Source organism: Cervus canadensis, chromosome 13, assembly GCF_019320065.1.
Source record: "Cervus canadensis isolate Bull #8, Minnesota chromosome 13, ASM1932006v1, whole genome shotgun sequence".
Lineage (NCBI taxonomy): Eukaryota > Metazoa > Chordata > Mammalia > Artiodactyla > Cervidae > Cervus > Cervus canadensis.
Genome location: NC_057398.1, coordinates 56,344,611 through 56,360,277, shown reverse-complemented (window position 1 = coordinate 56,360,277; position 15,667 = coordinate 56,344,611). Strand labels below are relative to the sequence as shown.

At 39.2% G+C, this 15,667-nt stretch overlaps 1 long non-coding RNA gene across 1 annotated transcript in view; it reads right to left on the bottom strand.

Annotated features, from left to right (window-relative positions):
• Positions 1-15,667, bottom strand: part of LOC122452070 — a 249,278-nt gene continuing 233,611 nt past the window's right edge. The window contains exons 5-6 of the long non-coding RNA XR_006272581.1: positions 738-1,275; positions 1-69 (exon numbers count right to left, since the gene is read on the bottom strand). This is a non-coding gene — a long non-coding RNA (uncharacterized LOC122452070). The remainder of the gene's footprint in view (positions 70-737; positions 1,276-15,667) is intronic.

Here is a 15,667-nt window from a genome sequence, read left to right as displayed (position 1 = left end):
CATAGCTTCCCATGTTTGTTTCTCTGGCACACAGCAGGAGGTGAATAGTGATGATGACCAAAGGCTGATCTGAAAGCAGGGATAAAGCACTGAAGTTTGAGAAAGACTCAGTCTACCTCCCCCAAATTCATTCTCTCTGGAGGTCCAAATTTTTCAGATTTTTTTTTTGTCTCTATATCTGACATTCAATCCAGTACAGATATATTGATGTTAACAAGTACGCTCTTCTAAAGGCAAACATTACAACAAAAGTTGTGTCTCACTCACTTAGCATGTATTGTGATAACTGGAGGTTTTCCTCCTTATTTTGACTATCCCAAAATGTATGATGAATTTTAAGTAAGGAGTTTGGGGCCTGGAGATATAGGGTAAAGCTAAGGAGGCTAGATATAAAGGGATACACAATCACAGCAAGTCTTAGAAACGAATAAGCAAGATGGATACAGATGTCTGGACCTGAGTAGGTATAGGCTAGGGGGTCTATATCTCCAGTATAAAAGTGCATCCATAAATCTAATGTCAGAGCAGTATTAGACGTCAGAATTAGGTGAGGACACACTAATGAGTTCTGTTTTGAGAGTGCATTCGTAATTTCCATTTTGTTTGTAAGTTCAACAAGGTTAGCCTAGGTACACAATTAACACAGTTGGCTGTATAGTACTATACTGTAATAGGTTTATAATACTTTTCACACACACACACACCAAATCAACATCTTTAATCTTACAGTACAGTACCTTGAAAAGCCCAGTAGTACAATACAATAGCCGGCATATAGGGGCTGGCATCAAGTGAACAGGCAAGAAGAGTTGCTCACTGGAGGAGGGGGAGGAGGTGGGAGATGGTAGAGCGCAGGATCGTTGGCAATAGGAGACAGGGCAAGCTGCAGTTTCACTCACTCCTGATGTTGATGGCACAGGCTCTGGTTCCTAGCTGGATTCGGTTCTATCTGCCCTCTGGAAAAGGATCCAGTGGTGTCTGAGAAGGAGCTCTTTTTATCTCATGATAGATGACACAGCAGCACAGTAGCATCCAGAACAGCAGCTGCAACCTGCATGTCCCAGTCCACATTTCAGTCCTGTGCCTCCTCAAGCAGGTAAAACCCCCTTGCTGGTTCCTACACTGTGAACCTCCTCAGCTTTTCAGTTCCTTCTTCTTCCCTTCTGCCTCTTTGTCCTTTCTCTGGGCATGTTCACATCTTTGAATCTTCACAAGTTGAAGGTTCGTATGTAGATGACTTGCTCCAGAGGTAAGATTCACAGGAGTATGAAGTGTCTGGTGGATACGAGGTTGAAATTCTCTGTTAGCATTTTGTGAAGGACAAAGTCAACTTAAGATTATAGTAAGTCGTAACTATGCCATTCTGGGAGTTGGGACAGTATAAATTTAGAGATCATGCAACAGAGAATTGAAACCTGGACAGAGAGTTTAGGCCATATGAGTAAAAAAAAAAAAAGCTTCAAGAAAGCAAGCCCCTTATCTGAGTAAATATTCTCTATTACCTATAATTTGCCTTAACTATTTTCACAGCCAAACAGAAGCTTTCCAGAGATGTCCCATGGCTAGAATCCCATGGCAAAACCAAGGGCATCCCTGAGTTCTCTCCAGTAAAACTTGTCATAGTTCCAGTTCACTGAGTCACAAGTGGGAAGAATCAAGTCAGAAATTCTTTTTTTTTTTAATACATCTTTTTTTTCTGATATGGATCATTTTTAAAGTCTTTATTGAATGTGTTACAGTATTGCTTCTGTTTTATGTTTCAGTTATTGGCCCTGAGGCATATGGGATTTTAGCTCTCTGACCAGGGATTGAACCCATACCCCCTGCATTGTAAGGCAAGGTCTTAACCACTGGACTGCCCAGGAAGTCCCATGGTCAGAAATTCTGATATATGTGGGGGAAGCATGTGAATTTCTGATGGAGATAATATCTGTCAACTTATCTGGCGGAAAATGCTACTCAGTTTTTCAGTTGTTCTTAGAGGAGAAACAATCAGCATGGATTTAACAGTGTTTAAGTAAGAATCAATCACTACAGCTTTCAGTTAATAAAGAGAAGGGTGGTGTGGCAGTTTAGTTGTTGCTAAGTCATGTCTGATTCTTGTGGTCCCATGGACTGTAGCCTGCCAGGCTCCTCTGTCCATGGGATTTTCCAGGGAAGAATACTGGAGTGGGTTGTCATTCCCTTCTCCAGAGGATCTGCCCCATGGGATTCTCTTTTCAACTGCCTCTGCCATTGGTAACTAGCAACACCAATAACTTAAACTATTCCCGAAGTTAATGACTTTATACGAATTAAGTTATGGCTTTGAGCCTGCCTGTTTCTTCTTAGGCAAAACCCAAAGGAAAATAGCGCTTGAAACATCCCAAACTCTTCTTTGACATTCTTCTTGATCTTGGTTAAACCACTGAACAGTTTTGGATTCCAACCTTCCTTCCTAGAGAAATGATCCTCAGCTCTCTCTTTGTGTAAACTCTAGTGGTTTGTGAGAAGCCATCTCAGTTGTTTTAGTTTGAAAATATGGTACTAATGAGTGAAAGGCCACATAGTTAATCTCTGGGTGGGCTATTTTACTTTGCTCAGTTAACATGACCACACACTTTATCTTAACCAAGGACTTGGACCTAATAAAATATCAATTTGATTCAAGTTTATTTCAGAAACCATTTTGAAGCTCTAGCTTAATTCTGGTTCAGTGGCTTTCAAAAATATAGGGTTGGTTTCTGTTCAGAAGTTCTCACTGGATTTTAAAACAAAACAAAACAAAAATGTTGGCGTTACTTCTCTGTGAGGATGCTCAGCTCAGCTTGGGGTTCATTTAAGCAGAAGTTCATTCCAACTTTGCGTATAAATTGAGTTTATAGTTGGAAACGGTTCAGTTCTCAGCTTCTAATCTTCAATCAGACATCTTCCAAATAATCACTTCCAGAGGAACAAGGTAGGTGAGACTGGAAAGATGTCAATGCTTTTCTTTAACCTGTGCTGTAAAGATAAATCCTACTGAAAGTGGAAAAATCACATCATGTTATACAATCTGGACTCCTGAGGATTCGGTCATAAAAGTTCAGTCACACTGTTTCCCACAGTATCTTTAAACGGTTTCAGTGGGAATATGCCTTCCCCTCACTTAGCATAAAAACTTAAGCAGCCTTCTGGTTTCCTGGTCACTCTTAGGAAATAAGAAAAAGGTAAAAACACAATCTCCATTCAGTAGTTAGTTGTGTCTAGTGGCAATCCCTGTAATAATCAAAACTTCAAATTTGATTTAAACCTAAATGTTCTACCCAGTCCCCACCCCAGCTGGTCCTGCTGTGGGCGAGCTCCTTGTGCAGAAGAGGTCTGTCCCTTCCCCTCTGTCCCTGCTTCTCTTCATCCTGCGTTTGTCCCCTTCCGTGCAGAAGTGGAGAATATAGGTTAGATGTTACCAACAGGGACTGTATAAGATAGTCACCCACTCTTAGCACCTGGTACATTTTGAAAGCTGACTTTCTCACAGAAATTTTTATGAGCAGAGATCAGGGACCTCTTCTGTTTTGGTGCATTTCTCTGAGTTTCTCATACATATTATGAGTGGTGAAACTCACAAAATACTGTGATAGAGTAATATAGGCATAAACAAATATAACTGAATGCATCCATGTGTATAGAGGTAGAGAGATGGAGTGAAAAAAGGGTATAATCTGACAAAGGCTTTGGAGATAATCAGCCTTGAGCAGCATTTTAGTTGCTAGAGGATGAGAAAGGTCATTCCAGGCAATGAGAACAGCATTAAATAACCCAAGAGGGAAAGAGATATGACAGACATATGAGGATGGTTGAGTGACTTTCCTAATGAGGGTAAATCAATGTCTAGCAGGAAACTGGAACCTGAGAGGTAATATTCATTATGAATAATGAGAAGATTTTAACTTGATTCAAGAGAGAATTGTAAAGCCCCATAAGGATTTGAGAAAGAAAATAATTTGATGATTAAAATATTGAAGGAGATAATTTTGAAAATGGGGAAGAAGGGGGATCAGAGAAGAGGGTGTTGTTTGCACCACAGCTGAACAACCAGGTCTGGTTAAATTAGAATAGTCTTGTGAAATCTAGATGGTCTCATATTTTCCAGCTCAAAGAGATAACATTTTCCATTATTTTTTTCATAATTTTTTATTTTTTCCTGTTCTCCCATATTCTGTGAATAGACCCTTCCCTAGTAATTGCTGAAGTCAAAAAGGGTGAGGTATTTGACAGTTTCAATGTATAGATAGTTATATTATTTTTCCAAAGAGTGCATGAGCAAAATGTGACTTTATAGCCAAAAAAGTCACATTTGAGTAATATAATTTTTAAAGTCCCAGTAGGAAGTGTTCATTCATAGTCTATAGATATGAAGAGAGCGTTTCTTTTCACCTTGGGTGACGGCCCCACTTCCCCTCTCGTGAAGAGTGTGATGAGCATGGACATGTGGACATTTCATGGAGGCTTTAAAAGCACTGCACGTAGCCCCTGCTCTCCAATTGTGGTTTATGTGAGTCCATCTGCCCTGCGAGGTGTGACTTCCAATTGTCCAAATGGACCAACTCAAGTGCAAAGAGAACAAGTGACTTTCCCAATTCACACACAAATCAAACACTGGAAATGCAGGGATTCAAATCCAGATCATCTGACTTGACATTATAGGCTCTTTTTCTCGACACCAAACAGTTGGCATAAACAACTATTCATGTGTTAGTCATTAATCTTTGCTGTCTGCTTCATTTTATTAAATCATTACCCCGCGTCCTGGGACAATGCGTGACTACACCATTAAGGCAAATTTGTTAATACGGACATGCCATGTTAAGTCATGAGGACGCTAACTCAATTACCCTTCCTTTGATTGATTTTTGGTAGGCATACAGTGGACTTTTCCTTGTGGTTAGCCTCATGACATGCCGTAAACATTAGCACGCACTATATTAACTGTCTAAAAAGGGCTGTAGTCTTTTAAATGTGTATTAAAGTATGAAAATATTAAGCTACATTAATATTAATAGCTTAATTCTTATAGTGTTAATCAGGACAACCATGAAATAGCTCCTTGAAGGACTCAGGAACTTGGGAAAGAAAGATATAACTAGACAAGAAACATAATAGGTAGGATATAGGATAGGCCACTAAAAGTTTTGCTTATGGTCTTAGCAATTCAAACTAAACCAAGATAAAACAATATTCTATTAAGAAGTGCTACTTACCTGATTTTTCTCCTTCTAGGTATCAGAATCTTGATAAGGTTTATTTAAGGAGAGTGAAACTAACAGATTAAATACTATCTATTCTTTACCTCATGATCATATGAACATTATAACTCAGTTACTGATCATGAAGAGCATATGCATCTTATGAGGCACCATTACATACAATTCTAGTGACATAAAAATTCACTTACATTACTCTAAGCTATACAAATAAAACTTAATTTCTGCAATTTTCTCTAACTCTAATCTTCCTCAGGGGTCTCCATCTTATCATCAATAGGGAAAAATAACTGCTATCCAGCCTCATAAAAATGCTCTATCAATAATTTAATTTCAAGTATCAATATTTTAATTTAATTTCATCTGAAGCATGTCCTCTTCTGTCCTCTGCTCCTCTTGGGGGATGATGTTTGGTATCAGTAGGGAAGCTTCCTGGTGCCCTGTACCCTGGCTGTGGAAAAGGATAGGAAAGACCATAGGTTTTGGATTCTCTCACTTTCTGAATGGGGGCTTCCAGGTGGCTCAGCAGCAAAGAATCTGCCTATCAGTGCTGAGACACGGGAGACGTGGGTTAGTGGGTTCGATCCCTGGGTCGGGAAGATTCTATGGAGGAGGAAATAACAACCCACTCCAGTATTCTTGCCTGGAAGATCCCATGGACAGAGGAGCCTGGCAGGCTACAGTCCATGGGCTCGCAGAGTTGGACACAATGAGTGACTGAGCAGGACGACGACAACTTCCTGAGTGACACGGCTGTGTTCTGACTGGTTCTCTGGGCCAGTGATGGCTGAAGTAAAACCGATCCTGCTCAACATGTTGGCACCCACCCCGGCAGGCTGTGGTCCCAGCCAGAGTCCCCAGCACAAGGCGGTCTCTTCTATCCCGCCCCGGGCTCCTGCTTGTCCCGTGTGCCTCTCAGCACTCTGCTCTCCTTCACAGGAGCAAATGGGGGTTTCTAAATGTCTTACATGGTACACATTCCAAGAGAAGCCAGGGTGCTGTGTGGGGCCTGTCCACATAGAAACCATCATCTATCAGTTGTGCTATTTCTCCCATGGTGAGGAGGTAGCTCCACAGCTTGAAACCTTCACTTGTTTTACCCTCGTCTCTCTTCTTGATTTCCTCTTTATTAATTTCAATATAGCTCTGGGCTTCCCTGGTGGCTCAGCAGTAGAGAATCCACCTGCAATGCAGGAGCCACAGGAGACTTGGGTTCCGTCCCTGGGTAGGGAAGAACCCCTGAGGAGAGCATGCAACCCATTCCAGTATTCTTACCCGGAGAATCCCCTGGACAGAGGAGGCTGGCGGGTTACAGTACATAGAGTGGTAAAGAGGCCCACACAACTGAAGCGACTTAGCACTCACCCACCATGGCCACACTCGAGAAAAAGAAAGAAAAAGCAAAGGTGTAAGAATGCTTCACATTCTACTTTTAACTCCTATCTTCCCACAAATCACTTGGGTAGGAAGAGTTGGGCTTTTCACTTTTTCTCCTTGGCACAGATTTCTCTAACATAAAATTTTCTGATTAAATCAGCCAGGCTTTTGATATGAAAAGAATCAAAAGATATTTAAGGATCCTCTTCTCTCCTCCCAAGACATCTGGCATGCCAAAGGTCAGCACAGATACCCCAAGGCTAGCGACGATGCTGTCTTTGTTATAGGTGGCAAAGGCGGTGAGGTAACATGATTTTATAGGGAAATGAAATACGTTGATTTAAATTGCCCTAAATCTCATCAAACCTCAAACTATAAACACTTTAATGTGAGGTTTTCATAGAAACTTCTAGACTCTTCTCATCAAGGTTCTTGTGAAAATTATTGGGTCATACAATTCAGATGACTGCCATTTCTACTCTGGTGTGTCCTTCTGTTTCCTTAATTCTGATGATACTTTCCTGTGTTTGATGTAGGTTTTGTTTGTTGCCAGTCTTCACCAATCTAAAATCTCTGCCTTTCTCCCTTTTTAATTTTTTGGTGTTTTTCTTTCTTCACTAATTTTCATTCAAATGATATTTTATTTCTATTTATAAAATTAATTCATGCCACTGATGGGATGTTCTTCAGTACAGAATGATACAAAATAAACAAAAATATTCTAACTGCTAATGTGCAGTCTCCTTGTAAGCTGTGTTCTCTTCACCCAACAAGTAAAATCTGAACTGTTTTAAATCTTTTTAGTGAGAGGCATAAGCCAAATGCAAATGGTTTCCACACATTGAGAAGCAACACAGATTTCTGACATTTCCTAGAAAACAGTGTTAATGCATCAGCAGCTCACTAAATGTTCCTGTTAATCCATTTCATGCTCTCTGGTACACATGTGAAAGCTTGCAAGATGGATTACAATGGAGAACTAGAAACAATTTGATTAAAATATTCTTATCAAACAAACACACGGTCATATGTTTTAGCAAAAAAGTATTCTCACAACCTTGCACTGATTTATCTTTCTTCACAGGTCTGAGGTACTTATGTGTATTGTTTTATATATGTAGTTCTTCAAATCCCTAGGCAAACAACTCTCACAGAGGTATTGAAAATTGAAGAGGGCTTTCCCTGGTGGCTCAGTGGTAAAGAATCCACCTGCCAATGCAGGAGATGCAGGTTCAACCCCTGATACAGGAAGATTCCACATGCCGCAGAGCAACAAAGCCCATGTACCACAATGATTGAGCCTGTGCTCTAGAACCCAGGAGCAGCAGCTTCTGAAGCCTGCACGTCCTGGAACCTTGCACCACAACGAAGAGTAGCCCCTACTTGCCTCAACTAGAGAAAAGCCTGTGCCGCAATGAAGGCAGCACAGCCAAAAATGAATAACTAAATAGAATATACATATATTAAAAAATTGAAAATAAGATGAGAGTTAAAGAAAACAAACAGAAAAAGTAAAGAGGCATCAAAGTGAACACTAAGTTGACACAGAGCTGATAACTGCAGGAAGAAGCCTCCCCTAACCCTTCCTTGGAGAAGAAGCCCAGTGGAGCTGTATTCATACCTCTGATCAGGGGGTACTGCCCAGCTGACACTGGTGTGTCTAAAGAGGCATAACGAGGCTGATTCTGTGAGTGCTGAAAATGCTGCAAACTAGAATCAGTTCCTGCAACTTGAATGGGCTGCTGATTTCAGTATGAAGAGACATTGCTAGAATAACACTGATTAGGAAAAGGAAGCAAAATCGGAAGCAGGAAGTTAACTAGAAGCTACTTCCTCTCTTCCTTCCCCAGTCTTAGATGATTTGTCTAGCACCCCTAACAGCAGAGCCTACCAAGGAGCAGTCGGCAAAGTAGAAATGTGGTTTACAGAGTTCCAGCTTTTGCCTCAAAGAGTAAGTATAGGAGACAGGGTTGAAACGGAGAGACAATAAATAGCTTAATAATTGGCTCACTCAGCTAGGCTATGAATTTCTACAGAGCAAGAACAATCTTACATGTATAATGAATGAATAATCTCCAGTAAAGCATATTTAATAATATTAATGGAGACAGAGAGTGTTTAATTCTTAACAGATTAATGTTAAATATCCATTTTGTTTCACACTAAGCTTACACATTTATTTTGTTCCAAGATTTGCTAAAAAAATTATCAGTGTTGATTTATTCATTCATTAATATATCATTCATCTAATTCTAAAAATTTAGCAATATTATACAATAGTGGTCTGAAGGACTATAAACTAAGTGATAGCCTAAGAAAAGTACAGTTATTAAAGAAAGCTTTGCTATGCAAAGCCATATAATACACTGGAAGTCTAATATAAACAGTGTTAGGGTTTGTCATATTTTTTTTTCCCTGATGCTATATTCAATTGTATCCCTCCTGTTCAACCTCCACTCCCTATAAAGAGGTAAATGGGTAAAATTTACTGAATAGTCAATGAAATGTCATGTGAAAGGTGTGGCTAGGAAATGATTCCTAATCTAAGACCAATATTTCATTCAATAGGAACAAGATATATAACTTTGACAACTTATTTAACTTTCTAGAATGTCAAATAAGGATGCCTAATAATCTCTTCCATTCATTTTCCTTCTGAGGCCATATTCTTAACCAGTTCAATAGTGGAATGGGGACAGTATACAATCACATCATCAAAGGGTTAACACACCTTTATTCTCTTCACAGCCCTTCATATGCAATATATGAAAATGAGAAATAATCATCTTCTGGTAAATGAAGCAGCTTTTCTGACACCTGCATCTTCTCATCTCTTCATAATTCACAATAGCATACACCAACTTTGAGTCAACAAAAATGAGCATGTTAACAGTGCAGGAGCTTGTCCACATATTGCTGATTTTCAGACCATTAAGTTCATTCCCATCTCAACATTTCTGAACATGTTGATATGCCTGAAATGTTCATTTCCACACTTGTCTCTGTTCTATCGTTACCTCTTAGAAAGACCTTTCAGTTGCAGTCTACCTAAATCCCATCACTACCTCTCTCTGCCTTCTCTTCTTGCTTTATTCTTCTCCAGAAACTTAACACTTAATATCTGAAGCTAGATTTAGTTATTTGTGTTTCCTTGTTCATTGGGCATTGCTCCACTGGAAAGTGTGCTTACACAACAATAGGAATTTTATCCATTCATGGTGCTTCTGAATTACCAGAGGAATGCGTGACACAAAGTAGGTGCTCAATATTATATGTGTCATGTCTTTTCCTCATTCTTTTATGTTAATTCTTGTGTTTTTAGGCAATTTTGATTGAATTAATACAGATGCTTGGAACTATTCTAGGAAGTAACAATAAAATGATTATGATTTTGCCTCCTAAGAATTTATAATCTAGACACTAGATATATCAATTTGTCATTAGAATAGCTACTATTTCATACTCCAAAAAGAGTAAAAAATAAGATATGAAAGGGTATAGAGGTGTCCTAGAACTCTATGAGTTATAAGAGACAGATATCAAATTCAAACTTGCTGAAGCAAAAAGGGGAGTTTATTTGGTGATATAACTGAAAAGCTCACTCTACCAAGTGGATATGAATGCCCAGCTGGTGTCATCAACAATATTTATTCTATTCTTGTCTTTGACTTTCTGTGTGCATTCTTTGGAAGGTATTTCCCAAGCAAAGAGACCACCAGGCCTTTCTGAGCTTATATTCTATTGGCAACAACAGAGTGTTTTTTCCTCCCAACAATTCCAGGAAGACACTCATTGGCAGAACTTAAATCATAAGTTAAGCCTATCCCTGAAGCCATTATATTAGCCAAATTGGTCAAGTTCAGGTTTTGTGTTTCACAAACCCATTGGCATGGGTTCATGGTCTGAGATTTGGCAAGCATCAATTCCATGGGAAATCAATGTTTTTTTTGTTTTGCTTTTTTTTACTAAATAAAGATGCTCTAAAGGACACAGAGCACAGATCTCCACTACACGCTCTGTATTTATACCACAAGCTCTGTATATTATGTATCACTTTTCCTTCAATTTATTAGTAGCATCTCAGAGTGGGCATTAAAGAGAGAGCAATGCCACCTACGTGGCAGAAAAGGAATGAAAGATTATTCTGCCCATTATGATTTATAGAAGAGTAGAAAATTCTATAAAGCAGTCTGCATGAGGAATAGAACATGGTTATCCTGCTAATAAAAATAATTAGGGTAAAAAAGATGAATTTAGTAAAGAATGAGATTGCTAATGTAGATACATACAAGGAAGTAATCAACTATTGCAGAAACGTGGAGGCAATGCATTTTCTGATGGGATGGACAAATTTAATGTGTTGATATGATGCTCAGTTCTGTCCCATTTATGTTGCTACTCCACCTCCCTAAACTATACCCTTTTTACCATTCAAGACAAAACTAATAGCCAGACATATCACACACTAATAATATTAAAAGTGAAAATAAACTGCTAATAGCTAAAGTATGTACTACTAGAAATACTTTACATGCATTAAACCATTTAATCCTCACAACAATGTCAGAAGCAGATACTATTATGGCCCCATTTTACCCGTAAGAAGAAGGCTAAAACCAGAAATGTTAAGTAACTTGCCCAAAGTTACACAACAGTAAGTGCAAGAACCAGAATTTAAACCCACATCACCATTACCAAGAAACAGCTTACGCCTGTATCATGAAGAAAATATCTCTGATTTTTCCAGTCCACGTTTATTACTTCATTCTCTACCTCATGTTATGCTTATTGTGTAACACAATTAACATTTTACAATGTGTTTTCCTTAACCTGCAAAGTTATACTTTGCTATACCTAATTTTCTTTTCTGATAGTTTAATATTTGCCTACCCTATTCAACTCTAGTGCTAAGGTAAGTAAAGAAAGCAAACACGTGAGTTTTTAATATATTCCTCCTTTTCAAGCAACTAACATATTCTTTGGTATAAGATAGCTACTCACTATACACACAGTTGGAGAAGGCAATGGCACCCCACTCCAGTACTCTTGCCTGGAAAATCCCATGGACGGAGGAGCCTGGTGGGCTGCAGTCCATGGGGTTGCTAAAAGTCGGACATGACTGAGCGACTTCACTTTCATGCGTTGGAGAAGGAAATGGCAACCCACTCCAGTGTTCTTGCCTGGAGAACCCCAGAGACGGGGGAGCCTGGTGGGCTGCAGTCCATGGGGTGGCTAAGAGTCAGACATGACTGAGCGACTTCACTTTCACTTTCACTTTTCACTTTCTTGCATTGGAGAAGGAAATGGCAACCAACCCACTCCAGTGTTCTTGCCTGGAGAAGCCCAGGGACGGGGGAACCTGGTGGGCTGCCGTCTATGGGGTCGCACAGAGTCGGACACGACTGAAGCGACTTAGCAGCAGCAGCAGCAGCAGCATACACACAGTAATTACTTTGCTATCACAATGTTTTTTTTTTTATTCTTAATCATAAAGATATAGCTTTGGTATTTTCAGAAATATAGTGCATTCTTATTTTCTTTGTGTTAGAGTATCATCTTGTTGATGATTCCCATGGTTTCTGAAGCTATGGAGAAAAGAGGGATTAAAGTCATCTAAAGCAGTAAGTGTGGTTTATGTGCCACAAGTATGAGCAGAGGTGTGCAGTGATGTAGTGTTTTAAAGACAGGCCTTGATGTGAGAGTGGCTGTATGGACCACAGATTGTATGCCCAAAGAGGGCTGAGAGCATGCTTTCACTGCCAACGTCTAGTGATGAGTCTCGTGTGTAGCAAGCAGTCAATGTATACTTTGGTAAAATAAATGAATAAATAAATAATCACCTCCCTTGGAGAGAGGTGGTGTGCTGTGGCAATTATGTGGTACTTTAAAAGATGTTTGTGTGTAAACAAATACACATACCTATCAGGGTGTGTGTGTGTGTGTGTGTGTGTGTGATGCGTGCATGCTAAGTCGCTTCAGTTGTATTCGACTCTTTGCAACCCTATGGACTGTAGCCCCTGACTCCTCTATCCATGGTATTGTCCAGGCAAGAATACTGGAGTGGGTTGTCATGCCCTCCTCCAGGGGATCTCCCCAACCCAGGGATCGAACCTGCGTCTCTTACATCTCCTGCATTGGCAGGCGGGTTCTTTACCACAGGCACCACTTGGAAAGCTGCTTGGTTGCAAAAAAAGAAAAAAAAAAAAAAAAGCCCATTCTGGCTATTTTTAACAGAAAATAAATGTAGTAAGTGGTATGGAATAGCTTAAAGAATGTCCAGGATGGTCAGAAGATTGGGTTTGGAGGCTGGACAACCAAGAATGTACCCCAGTGACATAAGAGGGCAATGCTGCCGTTATTAGGGTTGGAACCACAGTTTTCCAAGTAGATGCTGTGCCAGAGAAGTTCCTTTAGGCCTTTTGCCACTACTGCCAGAAAAATCAATTTCAGAGAGCATCTCCTTCATATTATTATCTTACAAATTAAACTGTTGCATGGGTGCATCTGAGTGGAGGAGCCTATACCCCAGCTGCAAGAAAGGCTGGAAGACTGAATTTTCCTTTAGTAAAGTGGGATTCAAACACAGATTTCCCATGTCTGAGAAAGCCTTCCAAAAGTTGCTTGTCTCTAAATTATGAGGGACTTCTTTTTTAACTCTTCATAGAATTTTTAGAAAATAAAGAATGACTAAAGGAGAAGACATTTTCATCTATATTGAAGGTAGTAAAGTTTTCAGTGAACATTTATGACCTTTCAGAACTGACAAATGTCTTGAGAGTGTAGCCTTAAACATATACAGTTCAATCTGTGGAGGTGACTTTATCCAAACGTTGAATTCTGACTCTGAGTAGGGGTTTACAAAATAAAGCCAGATCAAATCAAACAGAAATGAAAAACAAACCTGACATTCCCTCAAAGTATATATAATAGTGATGATGATAATGATATCCTCTACTTAAGACCATGATAAAAATCATACCTTCTGACTCTTGCAACATTTTGTAAAGAAAGAAAAGTGTCTTAATAGTTTGCTTGACAGGTTTGAGGCTGCAGTCAGAGATTTGCTTCTTAATACGGTGAGTTTTACATGCCAAGATCTGTCACCCAAAGGTAACAAAGAAATGTGGTTGAACACCAATTACACGTATCTGTCAACACACCATAGCCTTGGAAGAAATAACTCATCTATAATTGACTATGTTTTGCCCTCTAAGAAGTCTATGAAATAAAAGGGGGAAAAAAGTAAAACAAAAAAACAAAACCTGGCTCAACCTAATTGCTCCAATTCTCAAACAGTTCAAGTTTAATACATACACAAACTTTTCTTTGTAGAATAAATTGCTAAATATTTTCATCAATTTTTCAGGGGCTCTAGAACCACTATCCTGACTACTTGGAAACAAAAGTGAACACACAGAAAATCTGCCTTTACTCATCTTTAGGAATTAAAATGAAAAATTCAAATCACCAAAATCACAGTATATTAAACATGATTTCTGTGCCTATTGGAGACTTTATTTAGAAGTGTGTTTTTATCACTAAAAATATTGATTATGTTTAATTAGGTCTCATCTGTCTAGTTTTGCTTTTGTTTCCATTACTGCAGGAAACAAATCCAAAAAAATATATATTGCTACAATTTCTGTCAGAGGATTCCACCTATGTTTTCCTCCAGGGGTTTAACAGTGCCTGGTCTTACCTTTAGTTATTTAATCCTTTTTGAATTTATTTTTATCCATGCTATTAGAAAATGTTCTAATCTCAATCTTTTACATGTAGCTGTCAAGTTTACCACTTAGGGGAGACTCTCTTCTCTACTGTGTATTCTTGTCTCCTGTGTCATAGATTAATTAACCGTAAATTCTTGGGCTTATTGCTGAGCCCTCCATTCTGTTTCCTGATCTATGAATTATTCAATGACCTGTTCTTAAAATGAAGAATCCAAGACTTTTCTCTACCATATATTGTTCTTTAGAATTAGACCTCTAATCTTTGGGACCTGACTGCCCTGCCCAGAGCCTCCAGACAATTACACTTTCAGTATAATCTCCATCCTGCTGCCAGAAATTATATTTCTAAAACCAGATCCTCAACACTTTAACATCAAATTTTCAGTGACTTCCCCTTGTCTCTAAGATGAAATTTAACATTTTAAAAGACTTTGAACATGCCTCAAGTTTCAGATTACAGCTCCATTTCCTGACACTGTCAGACATGCACTTAATAGGCCAGTAAACCTAACCATTTTCTGGCCTCTGGAGCTACTATGTTCTTTGGTAGCAAATTTCCTTGGCATATGGCATTTTCTCTGGTTGGCATGCTATTAATCATTATAATAATAATAATAATAATAAGAGTGATAAACATTAACTGAGCATTTTTCTACCCAGTACTAACTGCTAAGCAGCTCATATAGATCATCTCCTTTGATTTCATATTCCCTACGAATATCCCTACTTCACAGATATGAGAAGAGTCCTGCAGAGAATAAGTGAATAAATGGTTGGAAGGTGTTTTTTCATATAAATGAACAAAATAATCTGTCATTTGGAGAGTATGCTTAAAAATCAGAAGCCAAAGAACAAGATTTTAAAGTATTACTAAGGCATATGCTTTTTGGTCTTGGAGCAGTTATGGGACTTGACTTCTGTTATTTTTCCATCTGTAAAATTAAATAACCCTACTGTGAATCTTTGACTTGGACTCCTTGATACCCGAGGGCTCACCAGGTGACTCAAGTGGTAAAGAATCTGCCTGCCAATGCAGGAGACCCAAGAGACGTGAGTTTGATCCCTGGGCCAGGAAGATCCCCTGGAGTAGCAAATGGCAACCCGTTCCAGTGTTCTTGCCTGCGCCTCTTCCACAGACAGAGGAGCCTGGCAGGCTACAGTCCATGGGACTGCAGAAGAGCTGGACACGACTGAGCCACTAAGCACGTCCGCACATACCCTCATACCCACTTACTAGGTAGAACTGGCTGGCCACTGAGGCAATAAGTTTACAGCAGATTTCAAATACAAGTGCGATGCAAAGACATGCAAAATAACGCATGTGTTTATCTCACTCTA